This window comes from Dasypus novemcinctus, chromosome 17, assembly GCF_030445035.2.
Source record: "Dasypus novemcinctus isolate mDasNov1 chromosome 17, mDasNov1.1.hap2, whole genome shotgun sequence".
Lineage (NCBI taxonomy): Eukaryota > Metazoa > Chordata > Mammalia > Cingulata > Dasypodidae > Dasypus > Dasypus novemcinctus.
Genome location: NC_080689.1, coordinates 38,437,435 through 38,461,368, shown reverse-complemented (window position 1 = coordinate 38,461,368; position 23,934 = coordinate 38,437,435). Strand labels below are relative to the sequence as shown.

Below are 23,934 nucleotides of genomic sequence, written 5' to 3'. Positions count from 1 at the left end.
GCAATGAAAAAAAATAAACTTTCCACATCTTTCCATTCTTTTCTCTGAATTTTATACGGAGGTATGTGTATCAGTTTTATTTTTGATTGCTACCTAGCATATCACCACAATCTTATAGAGGCATAAAACAGCACACATTGATTATCTGACAGTTTCCATTGGTCAGGAGTCCAGGCGTGCTTAGCTGGTTCCTTTGCTCAGGCTCTCACAAGACTGTAGTCAGAGTGGCATGCATGCCAGTGGGCCTGTGATTTTTTCTGGAGCTTGGGGTCCTCTTCTAAGCTCCCATGGTTGTTTGTATAGTTGTAGCACTGAGGTTCTCAGCTCTAGAGTTGCATAGAGTTCCTTGCCATGAGACTCTCACCATTTAGCCATTCACATCATAGCAGTTTGCCTCTGCAAGGCCGGAAGGAGAGTATCTCCCTCCAGTCTCCTCAGACCAAGTCCTACATAATGTAACTTAATCCAAGTGTGACACCCCATCACCTTTGCTGTGTTGTATGGACTAGAAGCTGTGTTGTGGGAATTACAATAAAGACCTGGATACCAGGAGGCAGGAATTATCAGGGATCACTTGAAAGTCTGTCTGCCACAATCATGTGTGTACTGCTTTTTTGTTTTTTAAGATTGATTGATTGATTGATTGATTGATTGATTGACTGATTTCTATTCCCTCCCCCTCCACCATGGTTGTCTGTTCTCTGTGTCTATTTGCTGCATCTTGTTTCTTTGTCCGCTTCTGTTGTCAGCGGCACAGGAATCTGTGTCTCTTTTTGTTGCGTCATCTTGTTGTGTCAGCTCTCTGTGTGGGTGGCGCCATTCTTAGGCAGGCTGCACTTTCTTTCGCGCTGGGCAGCTCTCCTTACGGGGCACACTCCTTGCACGTGGGGCTCCCCTACACAAGGGACACCCCTGTGTGGCACGGCACTCCTTGTGCACATCAGCACTGCTCATGGGCCAGCTCCACACGAGTCAAGGAGGCCCGGGGTTTGAACCGCAGACCTCCCATGTGGTAGATGGACGCCCTAACCACTGGGCCAAGTCCGCTTCCCTGTACTGCTTTTTAAAAGTAGTATGTCAGTACTTAAATTGTGCTTGCTGTGTGTCAGTCTCTTGGTTGCATCTATGAACTCATTTAATCTTCGTAACAATCCAATCAGTAAAAGTTATCTTTATTAATCTCATTGTACAGATGAGAAAACTAAGGGATTTGCCAAAGCACACAGCTAGTCAGTGGTAGAATGGGAAAGGGACACAATTGTCTGGCTCTTTGGTCTTCTTAACACTGTATTGTACATCTCTGTGTGGTAATAGCTTACTCTTTTATAGTACTTCATAAGTGCTTTATGTGTCTTAACTCATTTTAATCTCTGGTGATTGCAGAATTTTAGTCTGTGTCCAATTCATCCCTTTTATTTTTAAGACCAGTTGAGAGAGAATATAAAATTTTTGCTTTAAAGTAATTGTCTTCCATAGGAATATTAATAACTATTCTTTATTGAGTATTTAATTATAAGAGAGTCATCTTGTTAAACAGTCTCTAAATGTTATCTCTCTTATCCTATAGCCTCCCTGGGAGTCAAATATTGCCATCCACATTTTGCGATGAGGACACTGAAATTCAAGATGTTAAATAACTTGGCCCTTTTTAGGTTAGACCAGGTCTCAAACACAGTTCCCTTTGACTCAAAAAAGGTAGGTTCATAATAACTCTGGTCTGAAATTTGAAAGTCATGACCAAACTTGGACATATACACTCTTTCCTTTTCAGAAAAATGTGCTGGCTTGTTAGGTTTGTTTAGTGGTGGGAAGAAAATAACAATTTTATGACTTTTATCTGAAATGGAAGTTAAATTGTCTAATTTTCACAATCCGGACCACACTCATACAACCAAGAGGGCGAATGTTGGAACTCCATTTTGTAGTTATTTATGGCACGTCCCAGCCAGAGTTCTTCTGTAGCTCCAGATTGCTTTGCTTGCCAAATTTATGCTCAGATTTCTAAATGGATTTATAGTCATTTTCATAATGAAACAGTCAATAGGATTATTGAAGGTGGTCCTTGACCCTCTTGTGTGCTTTTTATCATGTTGATATCCTGTGTTTGGGAGAAATGCCTCTAGACTCTGGAATGTCAGCTAGAGTTATTTTCTTCTTAATATTAATTATTTAGGAATATGATGACAGAGTGGCTCCATATAAATCTTTCTAAATTATGTCAACTGCCTTATTTTAGGCCTCACTTTTCCCTTTGGAGCACCTGTTACCAATTACATTTACAATTCCATGTAGGTAAAACACTGAATTAAATGTGTAGGGATAAGTAGCAGATTGGTGTGCTAGATTAAACTAATAAAATGGATATCACAGCATATTAACTTAAAAGGTAACATGATATCTGTTTTCACTGATACTTTCAGTTAGATATTTGATTCATCTCCAGTTAGATAATTTCCATTCATTTTCATTACACAAATGTTTAATGGAAATTGGGTTTTTGTTTTATCTTTTCCTAAGTAGATGATAAATCCTGTCTGCCATGAGAAGAAGCACAGTGTAGATTCAAATGAGTTGCCAAATTGATTTTTATGTTTGTCCTGCTTCAGCTTTGGCCCATTCTATTGCCTGCATTTTAGTGAGGTATTTTCTGTGTCTATCGATTCCATACATCAGGGTAGAAACAGTCTGTCACAATGGAAAGACTTTACAGCCTTGTGCAGAATAGCTCTAAAGTTCACTTCTAAAATAACATGATAAAGGGACACTCAGAAGACCTCTAATGAAATATGTATTTATTTAAAAATATCTTTTTTTTAATCATTAAAATTTCAAAGGTCTTCTTTATGTTCTCCATTCATTACACATAGGCTTCACTTTTTGTTAAAGTACTCAAAATCCCCTTGGGGATAAGGGTGGAAAATAGCACTTTAAGCTATAGACAGTTATTTACATTTTCATCTAAATTAATTCCAGACCCTTCCTTGAGAGCCGGTTTTGGTAGTTAATGAATTTGAATGTGATTTGTGCTCAGATATGGGGTATGTGTGTTTTATGTTAAGTATGTGGGGTAAAGGGATGCTGAGTAAGCTGTGAAGAAGAGGCAGGTATGCTGCCCAAAGAGGCAGGAACTAGGAAGACAAACTTTACTTTCTTAACAGACTTCTAGAATTTGATATCGATTTATTTTATAATAATGTTGGTTTGCTTCCTGATTACTTAAATGGCAAAATCACTACCCAAAGCACAATTGAAAATCTGTAATTAAATAGGTCCATAGAATTTTTAATTCTTTAATCTCTGAATTTAGTCAGTATGGCAGTTTGAAGTTATTTTATGAATCCTGAAAAGAAAAAGATTATGTTTGTGAACTAATCCATTCCTGTGAGTGTGAGACTCTTTCAATTTGACTACATCAGTGAGGTGTGACTCAGGTTGCGTCTCTGCCCTCTTGCTGCATCTGATAAAAATAGACACACAGGAAAAGGAAGCTGCCATATTGATCCTGCAATGTGAGGGAAAGGATTCCAGTTTCATCCACAGCTAAGCTTCAAGGAGAGAAGCTCAAAGAGCCCAAGGAGAGATGAGCCATATAACTGATAGCTTGCAGCTGAACTCTGGAAGAAAGCAGAGCAGTGAGACTGATGGGGAAGGCCCGGAAAGAGACAAGCCCTATGTCTGGTTGCCTGCAGCTGAGCTCCAAGAGACAGTAGATTCTGGAGGGGAAGGTAGAGACCTCGGCAGAGATTGGTGGCCATCTTACTTCGCCATGTGGCAGCTGACTTTGGTGAGAAAGCATCTCTGCTGATGCCTCATTTGGACAGTTCACAGGCTCAGAACTGTTAAGTTTTTACACCAAATAAATCCCCATTATAAAAGCCAAAACATTGTGCTTTGCATCAGCAGCTAGTTAGCTAACTAAAACAGCAAAGATTTTTTGAGCAAGAAATAGTTTCAAAGGATATATGGATATGTAAGTTTTGGTCCCTCTTCTGGTTGAATACATGACATACCTAAATAACAATAACAAGTTGTAAAGATAAAAATTCCATAAGAAAAGCAGAAATTAACTTCTGCAATAGTGTAGAGAAGGGAGCTACGGTTCATGTGGCAGGGACAGGAGACTGGCATAATGATAAGGAAAGTCATTTTGGAGACAGTAAATTTAAATTCCATATTCTAAATTTTTCAAGCTTATTTCTAGGAGAGTACTCCTTAAGTCCTCACTAAAAATGAGATGCAATTCTAACAAATATGATTATCTAATATCTTGGTGCTCAAAGTGTGTTCCAAGGGCCAACAGCATGGGCATCACCTAGGAGCTTGTTCAGAATTTTATTCCCCACCCCCAAACTACTGAATCGGAATCCTCATTTTAACAGACAATGTAGCACATTAAAGTTTGAGAAACAACGCTCTAATACCCCAGTGCAGGTAATTCCCTGAGCTTCAGCAAATTGGGAATATTTTGCATTCATTGGGTGGACTTGATGAAAGCAAGTAGACCAACTACAATGATAATAGTAAGAAAAGACAACCAATGTACCTTATGGCACTGAGACAGGACAAAGAAAAATAATGAACAGCTGACTCCAAATGGAAAAACAATGAAAACAAAAATGGCAGTCAGTCCACTCACAGTGCAGACAAGAAGCTAGATGTACCTCTGCAATCCCTAAGAGACTCACTGTGTCATAGAGCTATAGAATAATTATCATTCATAATAATGAAACCCAGGTCATTATAAAAAAGGTTAAATTATGTTCCATGTCCTTTGACTAAGAAGGCAGACAAGTGCATAATACATTTTTAAATGGTTTCCAGCAAAAAATTGGATCATTTTACTTTTTAATTGCTACTTAAAGAGGTAAGCTTCAATTCACATGTGCTTTGGCTATCAAAAAACAGAACATTCCTAAAAAAAAAGGTTTTTGGAAAGAGGTTAATATTTTCAAGGGGGAAAAAAAAAGGCAAGTACACAGTATGGGACAGTGTATATTTTGAGGAAATTCATGATTCTTATTTTAGCATTTTAAAAACTATGTAGGTATGCTTTAAGAATACCGTAAGGTGGAGGTTGTTCTCGTTGTTCTACAGCTGTTGGCTCACTGATCATGTAATATTCTGTTAAAATTGGGATGCATCATTTGCAGAATACCATGTGAATGTATTTCTCTGGAGATCTACTGGGCCTTGCCTTGGGGAGCGACCTCACCACCATGTTTTCAAAGTGTAGGACAGCTAAAGGATTTAATCATGCCTTGCCTTCACTTATTTAATTGTCTTGTGTGGCTTGCTTTTTGGGACAGAAGAGTGGAGATCAATGTCCCATTGCCCTTGAAATTTCTGCTTGATGGCTAAACCTCCTAGCTTTCCTTTTTGCAGAGGTCATTCTACTCTGCTGACCAGGCTGTCTTTTTTGCAAAAGCAATGCAGCAGCATTTTGTAAAGTCCCCGAAGTGGTGGTAATCTGGGCCAACCCAGGACTTGAAATAAGCAAAGGTCGATTTCATTGTCTTTGCTTTAAGCCTCTCTTCCCTCTTTTCCCTCTCTATGCATCCAGGTCACCCTGCTTCCTCAACTTCCTCAGCCCACCCTCTTCGCTCCCCCTCCCCCCCCACACACACACACAGACACACAAACAGTGCCCTCAGGCTCTCCCCTGTCTACCTAGATGATCTCTAGAAATAGACTTTAAGATGGGGCCTATACTTAAGGGAGATTTAGTCACATCACCTTAGGAAAAGGTAATTTAAGACAATTCTCAGTAATTATGGAGTGCTGTAGGGAAGTACACAACTTTACATGTAAGGAGCTAGTAGTAAACTTCTCAAGGCAAACATTATGTTAGGTCAAAGAAGAATAAAGGGCCCTGCCTTGCACTAGTGGATACTCAAAAGATATTTGTCCAATTGAAGCATCTATAGCCTATTAAAGATATTTTGGAAACCAAAGAATGTATAGGTTGTATACTATTCTTTGGAGGGTTTTTTACCCATCCCTTGAATTCATCTAAAGTAGACTGCCTATATTTTTCTTACAGGTAATCAGTCACAAGCTAATTAAAAAATGATGACATTTTAACAAAAATATTTCCTATAAAATAATTTCTTCCAACAACCTTTGTTAAAACATACTGATTAGGGAAACAGACTTTGGCCCAGTGGTTAGGGCATCCGTCTACCATATGGGAGGTCCACGGTTCAAACCCCGGGCCTCCTTGACCCGTGTGGAGCTGGCCATGCGCAGCGCTGATGCGCGCAAGGAGTGCCATGCCACGCAAGGGTGTCCCCCGCGTGGGGGAGCCCCACGCGCAAGGAGTACACCCGTAAGGAGAGCCGCCCAGCGTGAAAAGAAAGAGCAGCCTGCCCAGGAATGGCGCCGCCCACACTTCCCGTGCCGCTGACGACAACAGAAGCGGACAAAGAAACAAGACGCAGCAAATAGACACCAAGAACAGACAACCAGGGGAGGGGGGGAATTAAATAAATAAATAAATCTTTTAAAAACAAAAACAAAAACATACTGATTAAATGTTTCCTACTCATGAATATATATCATTTAAATTTTTCCAATGGTCAATAATCACATTTCAATGAGTCCATTTTTGACCTATAATAAGAAACTTTAATGACTGTTTCTTAGAGTTCTTCGCCTTTTGTCTTCAAGTAGGAGGCATGAATTTCCATGTTCAGCTATCCACCCACCTACTTGACCCATCCTGTGTTCACAAAAGGATTAAGAACCTTGCCGTCAAATATTTTTCTCATTATGAGTTTTCTATTTTTTGATAATAGCAATTTTATCCTCATGATAACGCAGGAGTGACAGACAGTAAATGTATTTAAAACAATAAAATATAGCAAATGTTGTAATCAAAGAATAAATGTAAGTCATGGGACTGTCAAGACTGGATTGACAAAATAAAAGATTAAAAAAAAGAATGAATTGACAAACCATTATTACTGTTTTAACCTGGTATGTTCAAAGTATTCCAATTTGTATTTGTTTCTTATTGCTGCTGGATCAAATTACCACAAACATGGTGGAGTAAAATAGCATAAATTTACTGTTTTCCAGTTCTGGAAGTCAGAAGTCTTAAGAGAAGTGGTGGCCTGTGTTCCTTCTAGAAACTCTAGAGGGGAATTGGTTCCATTGTGTTTTCCAGGTTCTAGAGGCCTCCTGCCTTCCTAGGCTTCTGGCCCCTTCCTAGCATCATGCCAACCTCCATCTTTCTCATCATCTCCTCCTCTGACTCTGACTCTTTCACTTATAGAGATTACATTGGACCCATGCAGATAATTCAGGATAATCTCTCTACCTCAAGAACCTTTAGCACATCTGCACTGTTCCTTCTACCATGTAACTTAGATTCACAGGTTTGGGGGATTTAACATGAACATCTTTGGGGAACTAAAACTCAGCCTACCATGCACTCTAAATCTGCAATCTGCCTTTCCTGTTGTGTTTCCCTGCCTTTCCCTCATTTCAAGTGAACTGAGCTATTTATTGTTCCACCTTGCTTGCTTTCTTCATGTCTTTGTCAATGCTGTCCCTTTTCAGGAAAATGCCCTTCCACTGTTTCCACATGTCTAATGATTTCCCATCTTTCCAGGCAATGTCAGTTATATATACTTACAGAATTCTTCTCTGATTCTTTTTGGAAGAAGTAATTTCTCCCTTCTCTGAAATTCCAAATAATATATCTCTATTTCTCGTAGCTCATATAACCAGATAATTTTAATATAAGGTAGAAAACAATATGTCTTCTCCCCTACTATACTATATGGTCTTCAAGGCATATAATGGAACACATTTATGGGTGTACTTCACCCACACACACATTCCACTCCCAGCTTCCCAGCTCCCCAGGCTGATCATTGCCAGCTGTGGATGCTCAGTAAATATTTGTTGAAAGAACTAATGAATTTCTGTAAATCTGCCTGTCATATTGGCAGAGTCATGAGACCTGAGCGGTATGCAATCTCTAAATGTCTTTTTAGTCTACAGTATGGCATTGTTCATGCTTGGTATATAGGTTTTCTTTCCTTTTTTCAGATATATTAATTGATGAAAATAATATGAAAAATATAAGACTTAACCATCCATTTTTGTTTGTTTGTTTAACTCTTTAAAAATGATATTTTCTCTCAGAGGACAGACTTAGGCCTCAGAAAGAGGAAATAAAATTTCAACACCCTTATAATTACATACGGCAATATTAGTAAAATGAAAAAATTTGGTTTTTAGAAAAGCAAGGAAGATTTCTCCCTATGCATGCATATGTAATTGACAGAAATTACAAGTTACCTTTCTCTCATTTTTTCTCTCTACCGAGATCTTAAAATTGAGTTTATTATCTTGACTCTACAGATTTGACAGATGGAACCACCCTCTTCATTCACTGCTAGATATGTATATCTTTGGTTATGAGAAATTCAAAGGTGCAAAGGATTGGAAAGAACCATTATTTTCTCTTACTCAGGTGTTTTCATGTTACCCGGGAGTGTTTTAGTCATACCTTTCACTTGAGTAAAATTATGAAAATTATACCTAAATATGTTGATACTTCATTCTCCTGCAGCGTTAGATGTGAGGAGCTGATAAAACAGAATCCTATTTCTTACATCTCTGATTTTTTCCATGTGCTATGAACAGAGTGAAAGAAAACCTGCTTATTAACTTCTAGAAATTCACTCTTATCTTTTGCCTTATACAAGGCAGAATACTTTGAGTTTTGCCCATATCATCAAATAATTGTTTTTGAATGAACATGAATGGATATGACTGGCCAAGGGAGTCATTGAATGGCTGCAGTTTTGCCTCTGGACTTCAGGATGAACCACATCAGGTCTCTGTTTCCTTGAAATAGTCCCTGTAGTTGTGATGATTTCACATGATTTGAAGTTTCCATATGTAGGTTATGACCACAGAATCTCTGGAGACATTTAGATTTTTCCATCAATTCTCTCCCTGGTGGTTTAAGTATTCTCTAACCTTCTTGAGCCCATGTATGTTTAATATGGTAAATAATTTTGAGTACCCTGGCCTTGTACTAGATGCCATTATCTATGGACTGAAGCTGCTCCTCTAATTTTCCAAGGAGATTCCCAAACTAATCTTCTTAAAAGATTGTTTGTGGGACCGGGTGTAGCTTGGGGGTTGAATGCCTGCTTTGCATGTACAAGGTCTTGGGTTCAATCCCTGGTACCTACTATTGAAAAAAGAAAAGAAAAGAAAAACAAGACTGTGTCTTTTTATTGGTTAGATAACTGCAAACATACAAACAGACAAAGAAAGAAACACTCTTCCTCCACACCTTCCTGGACAACCACAATAATATTTTGAGCTGCTGAATTCCGCAATAGAAAAGCATGCCACAGGGGCCCGGGTTTTTTGCTGCAGTCATCATCACACTGGACAGAAAATCTGGGTTCCAGCCATAAGCCTCCAATGAAGAATGCCCCCACACTGTTTCATTATCGCTTCCTGGGGGACTCTTCTTGTGAAAAAAAAGGAAGGATCCCCAGGGTGACTCTGCAGAAGCTGTGGGTTTATTGCCTGCACTTAATCACTCAGCTGCTGTATTGTTCCTGAGGATAGTTTTCTCTTGGTACAGGACAGGGAAATTAGATAATGCTGTCTGATGGCTGTGTGATTTTCAGAGGTTGATATGAGGCAGCAAATATGATAATATCCAATTCTTCTAAGACCCTTTCAAGATATACAAATGTACTAAGTCCCTAGAGTTAATACCGGAAGGTTAGACAACCTATCAAAGGTGTTTGGGCACAAAATTCGGAACTTTTGAAATGCTTATCTGCTGTGATAAGTGTTTTAGTTTTTTGGCTGCCAAATCAAGTATCATGCAATGGATTGTCTTAAGTAATGGGAATTTATTGGTTCGCGGTTTTAAGAAGTCCGATTCAAGGTAGCATCAAGGCGATGCTTTCTTCCCGAAGACTGGCATTCTGGGGCAAGGTGATCCTTGGTCCTCGGCTCCTCAGTCATATGCAGTACATACAGTGGCCTCTCCTAGCCTCTCTTCTCTTCAGGGTTCTGTTGACCTTTAGCTTCCTGCTCCCTCTGGCTTTCTCTCTTATCGGTCTGAATTTCATTCTGCTTATAAAGGACTGCAATAAAGGATTAAGACCCATCCTGATTGAGTTAGGCCACACCTTAACTGAAGCAACCTCATCAAAAGGTCTTACAATGGGTTCACACCCACAGGAATTGGTTAAGAACATACTTTTCTGGGGAACGCACCACCACAATAAGCAATTTAACTTTGCCTTTTCCTTTTTCTATTTATTTTAGATTTTTCTCCAAGTCTGTTTATTTTCCACATGTTTAGTAAACCAAGCCTTTACTGAATAGGCAGGAGACATTTGCTTATATACTTATTTATTACAATACAACCTTGATTGAGTTATTCTGTCTTGACCTGGGTTAGTCTGCACTTTTCTTTTCCCACCGAGTTACCTACAAATCAATAGAATTAGGAAACAAATAATATGAACCTTATCCTTAAGTTAATTAATGTGGACAATCTTGAAGTTTGCTAACTGTGCCAGCTTTATCAACAGAGTAGACTCTTTCGTTCACCACCCAGGGCCCTTGGGAGTTAGTCATTAGGAATGACATGAGGAAAAAGAATATCATTAACGTTCAGAAGCTGATAGTAAATATCATCCTCACTCATTCCTCCCTCTTCACATTCAGTTTAAGCCTTCCTCAAGTCCCAGCATTCAGTCTTCAAGACAGTCCTCTCTGGCCGTCTCCACCATCACTACCTCAGAGTAAGCAAATTTCAAACTTCCTCCTAATTTACCTCTTTGCTTCCAGTCTGCTCTGAAACTCCCATAGCACATTCTCCACTGAGCATTTAGAGTGATCTTTTCAATATGTAAATAAAATTGTTATTATTCAGCTTTTTAAGCCCTTCAGTGGTCTCCCATTATATTTAGAATAAGCCCCAAGCCTACCTCACATACAGGGCCTCCCATTTGACCAAAGGGGTCTCTGTCTTGACTTCTGTCCCTTCACTCATCATTTCTGTGTTACACTGTATTTCTTTTTGTTCCTCAAGTGTTTCAGGGTCTTTCCAACCTAAGGCCTTGGCAGTATTTGTTCCCTGGGACAGGAATGCCCTTCCCTTTAGGAAGTCACATATTGCCTCCCTCTGGCATTTAGGTCCAAGAGTCTTTCCCTGAACACCCAATATAAAGACCCCTCTCCTCCTACCCTGTTTTGTTTTGTTTTGTTTTTTAATTTGGTATGTATGTATGTCGTATCTATCTATCTGTCTATATTTATCTATCTGTCAGTCTATCTATCTATCTATCTATCGATCTGTCTATCTACCTATCTATCTATCTATTGGCTGGTGGTTAGTTGATTGGTTGAAAGAGAAAAGCAGGAATCTAGTCTAACCCTCAAGTGAGGCCTCAGTATCATTAGAGGCTCACCTGATGTTCACAGAAAGGCCATATTATTTTCCTGTTGTATAAACAGTCTCACAGAATAGCAACATCAGACAAGATCACTCTGAATTCATAATAAAATGAGACAAAGCAAAGTTACTTTACAATTTTGTATAAGCACAGATAAAATCAAGGTTACTATGCAACCCACAATATCTCAAGCCCTCTCTTAGCTAAAATGAGTGACTACTACTTCTTTACCAATCACAGTTTTATCCCCACCTCAGTCTTTTCTCCCTATAGGTAAGATATATTTAGAGACCCAATGGTAGAGTTGCCCTTGCTTCCTGTCAGCCTCCAATCCAGAACTTATGCACTCCCTAGACTCATCTAAAACAAGTCCAAATCCTTTAATAAATCTTTTCTGACACCCTCTCACTAAGATGTCTCATAGTTCCCCATGATGTGTGTTTTCCTTTCTTGCAACAAGTTCTCAACTTCACTTGTTGAAATAAAAGTGTACTCTTGGTGTTGTCTGGCTGGAAGACATTGATGGCTGATTAGCTGGTCGGCTGGTTGATTTCCTGACCCTTTCTATTAGAAGGTGAGTGTTATGATATCAAGGGCCTTGTTCGTCTTGTTCACTACAGTCTTGAATAGGACTGGCATTTAATAGATACAATACATATTCGTTGAATGACTTACTTGATCACTTATGCATAGATATTTAATAAGCTTTAGAGAAGTGGTTTTCAAATATGGAAGCTTGGCCTGAGAAACCTAATATTCCACTTGATGGATGACAACTTGAACCAGAAATGTAAGTCTTTTATTAGCTTTTTGAGGCAAGTGAGACACTAGTCATTGAACTAAGATCTTCACAGTGTAATTAAGGGCTACTTACTAGCTTATTAAGAATTAAATAATTTTAACGACAGATACAGGCCATTACATGTCTTGCCATAACCTACAAAATTGTGCAGGAGAGAGTGTAAACTACAATATAAACTGTAATCCCATGCTTAGTGGCAATGCTCCAAAATATTTTCATCAATTGTAACAAATGTACCACACTAATGAAGGATTTTTTTGTAAGATTTATTTTTTTTATTTATTTTCTCTCCCCTTCCCCTCCCCCAATTGTCTGCCCTCTGTGTCCATTTGCTGTGTGTTCTTCTGTGACCCCTTCTATCCTTATCAGTGGCACTGGAAATCTGTGTTTCTTTTCATTGCGTCATCTTGTTGTGTCACCTCTCTGGGTGTGTAGTGCCATTCTTGGACAGGCTACGCTTTCTTTCGCACTAGGCGTCTCTCCTTACGGGGCACACTCCTTGCGCATGGGGTCCCCCTATGTGGGGGACACCCCTGCGTGGCAGGGCACTCCTTGCGTGTATCAGCACTGCACATGGGCCAGCTCCACACGAGTGAGTCAAGGAGGCCCGGGGTTTGAACCGCGGACCTCCCATGTGGTAGGTGGACGCTGTATCCATTGGGCCAAGTCCACTTCCCTGAAGGATCTTGTTAATGTGGGAAAATTGGAAGGTGTAGGGAGTGTGGCATAGGGGAATCACGTATATTTTTATGTAACATTTATGCAATCTAAATATCTTTTAAAAAGTAAAAATATATTGTAAAAAGAATTAAATAGTGGGGAGTGGATGTAGCTCAAGTGGTTGAGCACCTACTCCCCATGTATAAGATCCCGGATTGAAACCGGCTACTTCCTAAAAACAAACAAACAAACAAAAACAACAACTCTCATTGGGGTGCAGATATAGCTCAGTGGTTGAGTGCCTGCTGCCCATGTACAAGGTCCTGGGTTCAATCCCTGGTACCTCCTGAAAAAAAAATTACATGGTATAAATAGTGTTGGTATTCATAAAAGTATCATACAATTGCAGTTACTAAGAATTCAGACAAAATAATCTAACTCCAGCTGTCCCATTCTGCTGAGCAATGCTGCAAAGCTCCCATAGCACATGCATAATTAATAGGTAGTAGGGATTCCTACCTGATGTGTGTTGGTGTAGTTGCAATTGCTGATAATTTTGCTTGTTAAATTAATCTGTTGTAACTTTATTTTCAGCATTTCCAATTCAGTTTATTTGGGTTCCTTGGCTAACTCCGTGGTTGCAATGATGCATAATTGCAACACTGATCATTTTCCTATTATTAGAATTTAGGCAGATATGTTTTACAGTTCAAATATTAGTCATCCATAAATCTTCCTCTACTCCCTTCCCATATTTGCTTGCAGAGTAATGCTTTGGTACACTATAAGTGCTTATAGGTGGGAGAGGCAGACTCAGGGATTTTTTACTACCTAAATGCGTCAAGAGCACAAGAAGCTTTAGATGAAACACCTGAAAAAATCTGTTCATACTGAGTATAGTTTTTTGAATCATTAGCTTTGGAACTATTAAGTGAAATAGCTCATTTTTTGAGCTTAGTAAGGATGGTAGCTTTGATACCTTGGCTACTGGGCTATTGAGTCAACTTCATTCACTGAACCACTCAGCCTCAAGGCCTTATAATTCAGCCGCTAGCCCAGGTAGCCTCCTGAGAGCAAAAGATCACTAACATATCTGCTGTCCTGTAACTCATGACAAAAGAAGAATCAACTCAAATAGGTTACCCCTTTTTCTATTTTCCAGTGTAGCAGCTATTTGCCTATCCTTCCAGATTTAGCAGAAAAAAACCTTTCTTCGTGTATGTATGGTTTTTCTGACAGAGTAGTCAAAACAGTTATTTGATTACCAAGGCAGTGGCAGATACTAAGTCTCTCTCCGTGGGTTTCTCCAGATTTGGAGATAATAGAACTATTTTCTACGAGTCAAAGAAATTATTTATTATGTAATAAAGCCTTTAATTTAGGAGGACTGTTTCACTCTTTAATACATATTTCCCCAACCTTCCTACTCTGCAGTGATTCAGGGATAAATATGTAAGTGCTTCATTTCTGAGTTACTGTGTGGGTGTCTCTCAAAGGATCTGATTTTGAAGTAGAACAAATAAAAATAATAATATTGGAGGGTTTTTTCTCTTTCCATTCATAAGTGTATGAAACTCTAGCTTCTAATTCAAATTGACATTCTTTTCTATGCTGTTAGCTTTCAAATGTTTTGTAATTGTGAAATTACAACTAAATACACAAATTAATTAGATCTTGAAATATAGCCTGCCTGATGCATCAGGGAAAATCTTATAGGAAATATGTAATATCAACTTCCCTAGCATTTTTAACTTCTCCTCTCATATATCTCTTCCAAAAGTCATAGCTTCTGCCTAGGAAAACAACTTTATTTCATCTGGAACAAATCAAATACAATTAGCTTCTTCTGTTTAGGTAGAATGTTGACATAATGGGCTGGAAACTTGTCAAACTGTACAAAAGCTACCACATCACATATTTTAAAGGTCAATAAAGGGACCATAAGATATCATAGCTTTCACTCAAATGATGAATTAATTAATCACACATTACATCATTGATGTATGTTATGTTTCCAGCCAGACCCACCACATGCTATCAATTATATGCAATATTTTTGAGACATGTTCTTCTTCATCAGGAAACTCTCAACTAGGTAAACAAGAGTAGTACATATGCTTAAATTAGATACCAAAAATAATCATGAATGCAGTCTCTAAATATTAAAGACTTTAGAGCACTTGTTCTCAAAGTGCAGTTGAGAAAACCTAGGGTAGTGATGTCTTTTAGACCTTTTTACACCTCAAGGTCAAAACTATTTTCATAAAATATTAAGGTTTTATTTGCCTTTTTCAGTTCCATTCTTTCATGAGGTTATAGAGGTGTTTTTGAGAAACTGCATGATGTGATATTTCAACAGATTGAATAGAGAAACGGATATGAGAATCCAGATGTTTTTTATTAAAACAGACATTTCAAAGGTTTGCAAAAATGTAAGGCAATGCTATGCTCTTCAAAAAAATTTTTGTTTTGAAAATAGTTATTTTTTAAAAGACATGTTATGTAAACATGTAATGGATTAATATTGCTATTTTTAAATGTATTCATAAATATTTAATATTTCCCTTTTAATTTCTAACAGAATAAATACATAGATATAATCTACACAAAAAATATTCTTATGTCCTCTATAATTTTTAAGAGTGAAAGGGGACCCTAGGATAAAAATTCTGAAAATTGTTCATTAAGGAAATGCTAGATTGCTTATAAAAGCCATATGTTTCTTTTATCTTCTGGGGTTCTGAACAATATTTCATTTCATTTAGAGTCAAGTACCATATTCTTTTTAAACTGTCCCTCTCTATCCTTTCCTGGTAATGGTCTCTAGAATATAATGCATTTTTTTTTCACAGAATGGATGGACTCTAGATGATTCCATGAATCAAATGCTTTTGCTTGGGTCATGCCATGTGGTGATTCTGTATCATAATGTTGCTACCAATCAGTTGTGAAATGTGTTGTAAGTAATGTATTACTTATAATGGTGTAAATTCCCAAAATGAGTGCATAATTGAATGATATTTTAAAAATAAAAAGTAGAGTAGATTCAAGATTATGCCTGTGGTAGTATCACTCTCACTTGCTTTCCAGCATGCCTTCTTAAATGAAAGGAAAAGGCTGAGGTTATAGCCAGCTTGCTGGGAATTCACCTGGGAGTGTGTCATGCTTGTGAACTCCATTAGTCATACTTGTCACAGTAGAAGTGAAGTTGAGAATCTCTAAAGCTATTAATGCAGCATTTATGGAAGTGACTAACGCAGGGCACACTAGAGACTTCAATGTTTTTGATGGCTGTAACTAGGATTTACAAACACATGTCTACTGAAATAAAGCCTACTATTTTCCTAAGAATCTTTATCAAGCCATATCTTTTGGCCTTCATTAAATATAGAACACTCCTTGTTTCCATAGTGAGTGAGCCATGCCAAAAAAATAAGTTACCTAGAACCATGGAATTGAAATAGTCTGCAAAGTGCCTAGCACAATTTCATATTAATAATTAATAGTGATTGCTACCATTTATTGATCATTTAACGTATGACAGTTTTTCTGCTTTTATATACTAGCTTATTTATATCTCATTGAAAATCTCAAAAGGTGTGTATTGCCATTATCCTCATTTTATGGAAGAAGAGACCGGGAGGTGAGAAAATGAGTTACTAACTGGTCTAAGCCCCGTGCTTAGACCTTGAACCCAGATGTCTGAAATCATTGTCCATACTCTTACCACTGGGCAACTGCTTCCCTGGCAGTCACATGTGACATTACAGTGTGTGCGCCTAGAAATTATTCCTGTTCTTGAACCTTCAGAATGCTTACGAGGTACTGTAACTTCTGCAGCATTTAGCATATAATGCGTTTGTGGTGTGTGTGTGAAATTTCTTCTTCAAGAAAAATACTGTCTCTTACCTTCTAGTAGTCCCCACAGATAGCTGAGCCATAATATGTGGTAGGTGAATGAATGAATGACTAAATGAATAGTAGTTTCTTGGGTGTGAGCTCTGGGAACTACCAGGAGCCATAAGAGGTGAAATCAGCCTCCCTTCACCTGCCACTGACTTTAATGAGAGTCCTCTGATGTTATTTGCATTTCATATTGAATTATTCGTAAGTATTCTTTTGAAAAAAATGTTTCCATTGCTATGAAAATATTTTTTAAATCACTAGTCTGGTTTATACTCATTCAAAACTCATTTTTAAAAATCAGTTAAATAACTAATAAAGGTCAACAGGACATAATGATTTTACTAGAATGAGGGCTAAAAATATGACTCAAATGTTTGAGTCATATTTTTCCAACTGCTAGCTTCATTTCTGTGTGTTAAAGTCCTCGTCTTTCAAAATTATATTGTGATATGCTTGCTCTGTCTTTATTTCTTACCAGGTTTTGATAGGGATAAATGAGACTATATTTAAATGTGTCAGAATGTGTAAAATTACATATAGTGTAAGAATAATTATTGATTATTTTATAATAATTCATTATCAGGTGTTATTTTGTTAGCTTTTACTCTCTGCAGAGTGGAGCATTGTACATTATTAAATTCATTAGAAGTTGTCTTTTTTTTTGTAACAAGGAAGAGATACTTTCTGGTTCCATGTTCCCAGAAGTCATGATGTAAAAGACTCAGAGAGCTAATTCGCAGCAGGCTGCAGGGCCCAAAGGTAGATCAATAAAAACACAAAAATATATACCTACAAAATATGTAAATAAAACAAAATTTAAATGTTAAAACAGACCTATAAACATATGTGTTTCTAGAATTAGGTGGCTTATGATAGAGTTGGTGAAAGAGGACATTTTTCCCCAAGAGAGCATAGGCTTTGCTAGACCATCATATTGACACATTTATTTACTCATTCATTCATTCATCATTTAATTAACATGCATTCATTGAGTATCTAATATATTTCAGGTCCTGTGCTAGAGTCTTAGTTTCCAAAAATGAAGTGGGCAGAGTTTCATGCCTTGAGTTACTAATAATCTAGGAACAAGAAAAAGAAAGGTATAAACAACTATATCAGCAGATGCAGAAATTTCTAATAAGTGCTTGATATAATATTCCAAAGTACTAGGGGAGCACAATTAGAAATAATGACTACCCAGGGGCTTTGGAAAGGCTGTATGAAAAAACAGCATTTGAATTTGGTACAAAACTGTGTGTAGGAGTTTACCAGCATTTAAAAAAGATATGGGAAAAGGGCATCCCCAGATAGAAAAGACAGTACGTTCACACCAATGAAGATTTAATAGAACATAACATGCTGTAGACAATATGAAAATTAGAACAAGTCTTTGAAAAGTAGTTTGGCAGATTGTTTCAAGATCTATAAAAATGCTTATGTCATTAGCCCAGTAATCCCACATATGGGAATTTATTTCATGAAAAAAATACAAAGAAAGGTGTTATTTATAATAGCAGAAATATGAAAGAGAAACAGGGTCCTTTATCCAAAAAATATATAGAAATATTTCAATACATCAGCCTGATTGAAATTCTATTATTATTAGAATGATAATATTATAAAGCAAGGTGGGAAATGCGTGTGCAATCATATTAAATTATAGAACAGAATAAAACAATATCATTATGATTGCAACTATTTACACTTATGGAAATAGAAAAAATGGAAATGGAAAAAAGCCTGAAATGAAAATCAAACAATATCAACAACAACAGAAAAATGATTTGCCAGGGTTGTGGGATTGTCAGTGATTTTATTTTATCTTTTAGATTTACATTACTACACTCATAATATTTATTAATGCAACTAATATTTATTGACCATTTCATTATATGCTAGTTGCTAGGCTCTAAAGCTGAGAAAATAAGGAGCTCATCATTTATATAATAAATAAAAACATTTTAAAGAAAAGCACTTTTATGCCTGCACCTTTGACAAAATTATTAATTCTACCATTTTTCAATACACTTGAAAGACTTAATACATTTGAAAAACTTGAATATATTTTACTCCAGAAAATCTATCCCACATAATCTCTCTCTAGATTTTTTCAATCTTCTATACCCCATAATGAAAGACACATGTTTTATATTTAGTTAACACTCAAAAATTACTTGAGGGGTTGAATTGGATAATCCATTATTCCCAAGGATGATGTCCCAGTAAGGGGGCTAGGGGTAAAACTGAACATAGGAGACTGTGTAAGAGCCAAAGACAGCCTACATCAGAATCACTCGGAATGCATGTTAAACATGTAGTTCTTCACCCTCATCCCTAGAAATCTAAGATTATTAGTAGATCAAGATGGATCCAGCAGATTTGCATTTTGCAACTACCCCAATTCTTAGGCACCTAAAGTTTGAAGAATCATTACTGTAAAACATTGAGTCTGCATGAAATAAGCTGAAGTTTTCTCATGCAATGTATTTTAGCTTTGTAGGCTGCTCAAGCAAATACCATGAAATGTAATTTATTAGTTTATGGTTCTGAGGCTAAAAGAAAGTTCAATTCAAGTCATCATCAAGTTGATACTTTCTTCCAAATCCTGATGTGTGGGATAGGCCGCCATCAATCCTTGGCTCCTCTGTCATATGGCAAGGCACACGATGGCAGCTACTGGTTCCTCTCTTCTCTTCTGGGTTTCCTTGATTTCAGCTTCTTGCTTCCATGACTTTCTCTCTCTGTGTCTGAATTTCCTTCTGCTATAAAGGACTCCAGTAACAGGATTAGGTAAGGTGTGGCCACCTTACCTAAAGTAGCCTCATAAAAATGTTTTTCTTACAAGGGGTTCATACCCGGAGAAGTGGATTAAATTTCAGAACATGTTTTCCTAGGGCACATACAGTTTCAAAACACTACAGAATGTTATAGTTACAGGAGTGACTGTTTGAAAACTTCTTTTCACTGGGTTTTTTTTATACTTTTGTGTTTACTTCAAGCTGAACTTTTTTCTCCAGCTCAGGTTTCACTGATTTTTTAGTGGACAGTGTTCACTCCTGATAAGTTAAAATAATGGGCTGTGTGTGTGCATGTGCTTGTGTTCACACATGGGGTTCTCAGTCATCTGTAGCCTTCTGTGTAGGTGTCTTTTCCAAATTATTCTTATTGTTCAATATGATTATATTGTCCATTGTCAAGAGCGGGTGGAAAGGGGGGAGACTCAGGTTTGATAATTTCTGACAAACTGAAATCACTGACAAGCAAAAGTATAACATTCAGTCTATTAATGTACCTTAGCTACATGTAAGATTTTGTGTTATTTTCAGCTTTTTTTCTTTTCCTCCCTCCCTTCTTCCTTTTCTTCATTCTTGCTTCTAATGAAATTGACCACTGACTCCGGCTTTTTTGATTTTCATAAACCACTATCAAGAATATATTTGATGACTGAATTCTGTTTGGTACAAGGCATTATCCTGCTCATCTTACTAACCTTATCCGTTGTGGTGGGTTGAATTGTGTACCCCAGTGTGAACATGATCTTAGTCTGCATTCTGGTGGATGTAGACCTATTGTACATAGGCTCTTGTCACTCCAGTTAAGGTGAGGCCCAACTGAATGAGGTTGGGCTTTAATCAAGATTGCTGGAATCCTTTACTGGCAGAAAGAAATGCAAACATACAAAGAAAGAGCCCCAGGAAGAAGCTGGAAGTCAGCAGAACCTGGAAAAGACACCATGCAGTCACCATGCGCATTACCACCTGACAGAAAAGCCCAGGTCCCAAGGATCTCTGACAGACAGCACCAGAACACCAGTCTTTGGGGAAGAAGCATTGCCTTGCTGATGCGTCCATTTTAGGCTTTTCTCTCCTAGCCTCAAAATTGTGAGCAAATACATTTGCATTGTTTAAGCCAAACCATTACATAGTATTTGTTTTAGAGCAGGGAAACTAAAATGCCCTTCAAGTACTGAGGTTGGATCAGAGTGAACAGCTAGTCAGCCTTCTGTTCAAGTAAGAGATATGTATAGTATGCCCAAAAGCTAAGAAAATGGTTTTTGGTTTTTGTTTTTTCTTAAAATGAGTTAGGGACAAGCAATAGAAACCCTGAAGAGAATAATCCACAAAGAGCATATTTTAGCATGCGTATCCTTTTGAATCTAAGTTATCCAACCTGGAACTAGCTGAGAGAAAAATAATAACTAAAGAATTTCTGTTCAGTGCACTCTTGCTTCATCTTCCTGAGTCATTGTGGCACATGAAAGGGACTGGGGGTTTCTTTCTGGGTGAATTTATTGTCTTAAGCAATTGACGCAGCTCTGATATGATTTCAGGGGATTGTGATCTTGTAAAGGAAAGCTTACCTCTCTCTAGAGGTCTATAAAACTAAGACTATCCCTCTCAGTACAAATGATTTCTTATGATATGCCCAATGGGCCTGCCTAGATATTTGCATATAGATAGTTTCTGATCACATCAGATAAGTAGGGACCAATTCAACCAAGTGACACATCTATCTGTGGATAAAAGAGGGTCACCCTATTCTTATAAGTGCTACTATTTTCACATTTCTTCTTTGCACATTAATCTTGTTTGCTCAAAAATATTTTCAAATGACATATTCTGTACTTTGAAAAAACCAATTTGAGTAACTGCCCCTTAGTGGATAGCTCTAAGGCACTTGCATCTTTCTTTCCTACTCTGGCATTTTTTTCGGTTCCAGTTTCTCTTCTGAAGAACACCACTCCTACCAACTATTATTTTTTCTCTTTAAGACAAAAACAGCCCCCTATTTTTACTTATTAGACATATCATTGATATGACTTTTCCTGAAAAAGAATTCTGAATCTGAAACTAAATTTCAAATGAAACTGAATTTCAAGATGATCCTGTGGTTCTCAAAAAGGATGGATAAGAGCAAGCAATACATATTCTTGGAATTCATCAAAGAAAGACAGAGAATCAGTCTCCAAGCAGGAACCCAGAAATCTGTTTATTTAACAAGCTCCTCTGTTGGGTCTTATTCATGCTAAACTTTGAAAACCACTATTTTAGCTCACCAGTGGTAGTTTTGATTCAAAAAGAATATTCTATGTGCAATCTGTAGACTTTCACTTGCTAGCTTAATTGCTGTAGATGTTATTTAAGCCTTCTGAGTTTCAATTTTTTTATTTCTTAACATTAATATAATAAGTTTTGGAAACAATTATGCAAATGGATTAAAAGAAGCAACAGGTTTTTGTTTGTGTTTTTTATTTTTAAAAAGTGTATCTACTTAGGAAGCAGATGTGGCAATTGGGCTCCTGCCTACCACGTGGGAGGTCCCTGGTTTGGTTCCTGGTGCCTCCTAAAGAATACAGCAAACTGGCAAGACAGGCAGGTGTGGCATGCCGACGCAGCAGGGGACACAAGAAGGAAAGCATAATGAGAGACATAACAAAGCAGGGAATGGAGGTTCTCATTGCCTCCTAAAGAAGAAGAGCAAAACAGTGAACTGATATTATGGGCGGGCACTGCAGGGTGGCACAACAAAATGGCACAACAAGAGTCACAAGGAGGAAGGACAATGTGAACACAACAAAGCAGTGAATGGAGGGGGCTCAGGCTATTTGGTGCCTACCTCCCACATCAGAGATCCCAGGTTAGGTTCCGGGGTGCCTCTTAAAGAAACAAGGAAGACAAACAGGCATGGTGCCTCTTAAAGAAACAAGGAAGACAAACAGATACAGCAAGTGCAAACAACAAAGGGGTGGGGAGGAATAAATAAATAAGATAAATCTTAAATAAATGAAAGTATATCTATGTAGAGAAATAACCAATATAAAAAACACACTCAATTGAATAGTATAGTGTAAAATCATAAGATTTAGAATATGTCGAATTTTACTTTTTTAGACATTAATGTACTTCCTACTTCCAAGTCTTACTAGCAAATACTAACTCTCTATTTAACGGGAGTTTAATGGTGTCCCATGACCTCAAACTATTGCTATCGTTCTAAAAGAAAGAAAAATTCAGCAGCCACTCAGGACTTCTAAAGGAGGAGCTCAAGCTTCTCCTTTTGCAATTCAGACCATATAAATTCCCACTGGATTCTTTTTGGAGGATTATACTCTCTGACAGATAGCAAATGTTTTCAATGCATTGGTCTACCTGCCACCAGGCCACCACACCATCCAGGCCCTCTGGGCCCTGCAGTGTAGACCAGCCTGGACACAGCCTCTGAGGCTTAGGGTAGGGAGTGACTCCAGCTCCCTACCCACTGCCATCACAAACATCTGCAGAGCTCAGCTAGAAGACTTGATGAACATGCCACATTGCAATCTCCTTGGCCTTTCCAAGAACTGCCAGATGAAACACCGTTTCTACCATGGCCGTTCCTGCTCCAACTCTCCTACATTGCTGAGGAAGAGCACCAGGAGATTGTGGGGCTGTGTCCTGGTCAAATTGAAGGAGGACCTAGACCCTATTCCCTATAGACATATGAACTCACTGGTCATGAAGCATTCACATTGGTGCCTCAGTATGGCTCAGAAACTGATGGACCAGGTCTCATGGGCCATAATAGAGAACTTTAGCTCTAAATACTTGTCCCTGCACATCAGAATGAGTAACCATGCAGCCTTGCACCTCTATTCTATACTCTTGACTTTTGGGTTAGTTAGGTGGAACCCAAATACTCTGCAGATGGGGAAGGTGCTAATGCTTTGAGGGATTGCTGGCATTTGGCAAATGAGCCGAGGCAAGAGCTGGAGCTGCAATGAAGGACGGGTAGTGATGTGGGTTTCAGGGAGAAGGAGATGGAGACCCAGGACAGCACACTTCTGGGTCCAGGAGGTGAAGAGCCTGAGTGCTGCTGACAGTGGGAATGACAGCAGCAGTGTCCAGGACTGGACAGTCCAGGGTTGGTAGTCCAGTGTTGGGTGTGAGTATCCTAGAATGCCAAAAAGGAAACCACAAATTCCGGAAGCTTTCTGCTTTCAGTTTTTGCCGTTATCTACTTGTGTTTTCATTCTTAAAGGGGTAAGCAGGACCATCAAGTCAGAGTTCTTGTCCCTTTCTTCCTTCTTCATCCTCTTTTCTGGTATTTCCTCTTCCTTTCTCTGGGACACCCCCCACC

The 23,934-nt window shown here is 38.1% G+C and overlaps 1 protein-coding gene and 1 pseudogene across 50 annotated transcripts in view; both read left to right on the top strand.

The window, feature by feature from the left end:
* The window catches only part of NRXN1 (neurexin 1), a 1,214,286-nt gene that overhangs the window by 1,118,276 nt on the left and 72,076 nt on the right, over positions 1-23,934 (top strand). The gene's annotated exons all lie outside the window — the stretch shown is intronic.
* On the top strand, positions 1,606-23,578 carry LOC139436795 (N-alpha-acetyltransferase 11-like; annotated as a pseudogene).